At 50.2% G+C, this 2,745-nt stretch overlaps 1 long non-coding RNA gene across 1 annotated transcript in view; it reads right to left on the reverse strand.

Moving 5' to 3' along the window:
• Positions 1-164: 164 nt before the first annotated feature.
• The window catches only part of LOC108803863, a 13,782-nt gene continuing 11,201 nt past the window's right edge, over positions 165-2,745 (reverse strand). The window contains exon 3 of the long non-coding RNA XR_001942306.1: positions 165-262. This is a non-coding gene — a long non-coding RNA (uncharacterized LOC108803863). The remainder of the gene's footprint in view (positions 263-2,745) is intronic.

The following is a 2,745-nucleotide window of genomic DNA, read 5'->3' on the forward strand; positions in this document are numbered from 1 at the left end:
ATAGATGTGTCCGGTTCAGGGAGGACACTACAGAAGTCTATGGAGATAGAGGCCAGGGAATCGCATACCAAAGTCTATGAATTCTACGTTTATTCCTCATTTTTTATGGCTTTTTGTTATTTGGCTTTATTAGCAAATCAGGAAAATATCAAACTTACCGACCCATACAGTTCTCCTCGCTCGTTCATTCCCAGGTAGAGACCGGAGTCCACGCCACGGATACTGACGAGACCGACAGCCAGGCTGATGAATTCCAAAATTCCTAAAAGATAAACAAATAAATGCGATGAGCCAACAAGGACAGGAAAAGGAGAGAGAACTGCACAATGCACGTCATCAGCTACCACAATCTCCGGGTGGTCACACACAGGCAGACCACGGGGGTATTTATTAAAGGTTGATGTCGGCCTCCTTTCAGGGGTTCTATATCTCCTTCTTCAGGGCTTATAACTAAATCCAAAACAGACATGTCATATACTGCAGCTTACCACCCTCTCCATTTGTCTGGTGAATAGTCTCTATAAAGGGGAGGCCGGAGGTCAGATAGAAGACTGAAGGGGAGGACGGAGGTCAGATAGAAGACTGAAGGGGAGGACGGAGGTCAGATAGAAGACTGAAGGGGAGGACGGAGGTCAGATAGAAGACTGAAGGGGAGGACGGAGGTCAGATAGAAGACTGAGGGGGAGGACAGAGGTCAGATAGAAGACTGAAGGGGAGGACGGAGGTCACATAGAAGACTGAAGGGGAGGACGGAGGTCACATAGAAGACTGAAGGGAAGGACGGAGGTCAGATAGAAGACTGAGGGGGAGGACAGAGGTCAGATAGAAGACTGAAGGGGAGGACGGAGGTCAGATAGAAGACTGAAGGGAAGGACAGAGGTCAGATAGAAGACTGAAGGGGAGGACGGAGGTCAGATAGAAGACTGAAGGGGAGGAAGGAGGTCAGATTGAAGACTGAGGGGGAGGCCGGAGGTCAGATAGAAGACTGAAGGGGAGGACGGAGGTCAGATAGAAGACTGAAGGGGAGGACGGAGGTCAGATAGAAGACTGAAGGGGAGGACGGAGGTCAGATAGAAGACTGAAGGGGAGGACGGAGGTCAGATAGAAGACTGAAGGGGAGGACGGAGGTCAGATAGAAGACTGAAGGGAAGGGCGGAGGTCAGATAGAAGACTGAAGGGGAGGACGGAGGTCAGATAGAAGACTGAAGGGGAGGACGGAGGTCAGATAGAAGACTGAAGGGGTGGACGGAGGTCAGATAGAAGACTGAAGGGGAGGCCGGAGTTGCACTGTAGGTGTTGCAGAGGATGAAGCCTGCGGATAGTCATGTTCTGGGCGGGGGGAAGTTGTGGCAGTTGATCTGCTTTGCAGTTCCCGGTGAGGAGAAGAGGAATATCTGGATTGCCTCGGGTGAAGATCGGAGACGATATGAGACGGATAATTACTATCACATAAAGATCTGATACCTGACCTACTTACATGTTACTTCACCGAGGATGAGTACTGGCAGCCAGGAAACACATCACATACATGGTACACATCATACACATCATACATAGTACACATCATACATCATACATATCATACATCATATATCATACATCATACATAGTACACATCATACACATCATACATCGTACACATCATACACATCATACACATACTACATCATACATAGTACACATCATACATAGTACACATCATACATATCATACACATACTACAGATGCCGCCTCTTTGCTGTCATGAATACACGTGATGGTGGCTCTCCTTGCTGTGACGTTGTCGGGGATCATGTATGTTTCTCTCTCCGGATATTTTTTTGGGGTGATGTTGGAAAGTTACTAGAAGTCGTCTGTAAATCAGAAATAATCCAGATGGGGAGAGCGGAGACCTGGCCTGGCGTGCTGTGTACACATGTGCTCCAAAGGGGAAGTCAGTAATTACACGCGTGCCCTCCAGCAGGTACTTCTTACTAATTACAGGCCATGACTGGAGGAACAGCAGGGACCCGACATTCCTTCTCCGACACACGCAGAACAATCTGTCCCGTCTTCACCCTCAACTACAAGCCGCCGTCATCATCCTCCTGCACCGTCCCCCTGCCCTCGTGGGGCAACTCTGCTCTCCCCGGGGTGTCACCGTGTACATGGTGTGACTTCATGTATGGAGTCTATGAAGGATCTGAGCAAATCCGACATTCAGCTCCCCAGATCACATACAACGTTCTGTACATTGTATGATCTCCAGCCGATGAAACCGGGAACAGTCCCCTGCACAGACACACGGAAGCCGTTCCTGCACAGTCACATACATGCCTATGCCCCTTACTCCTGACCCCTGCGTGTTACTCCTGACCCCTGCGTGTTACTCCTGACCCCTGCCCTCTCTGTGTTACCTGCTCCTGACCCCTGCGTGTTACTCCTGACCCCTGCGTGTTACTCCTGACCCCTGCACTCTCTGTGTGACCTTCTCCTGACCCCTGCACTCTCTGTGTTACTTTCTCCTGACCCCTGCACTCTGTGTTACTTTCTCCTGACCCCTGCACTCTCTGTGTTACTTTCTCCTGACCCCTGCACTCTCTGTGTGACCTTCTCCTGACCCCCGCACTCTCTGTGTTACTTTCTCCTGACCCCCGAACTCTCTGTGTTACCTTCTCCTGACCCCCGCACTCTCTGTGTTACCTTCTCCTGACCCCCGCACTCTCTGTGTTACCTTCTCCTTACCCCCCCACTCTCTGTTTTTTG

The sequence above is a fragment of the Nanorana parkeri genome, unplaced genomic scaffold (assembly GCF_000935625.1).
Source record: "Nanorana parkeri isolate BGI_ZX_2015 unplaced genomic scaffold, ASM93562v1 scaffold4355, whole genome shotgun sequence".
Taxonomy (NCBI): domain Eukaryota; kingdom Metazoa; phylum Chordata; class Amphibia; order Anura; family Dicroglossidae; genus Nanorana; species Nanorana parkeri.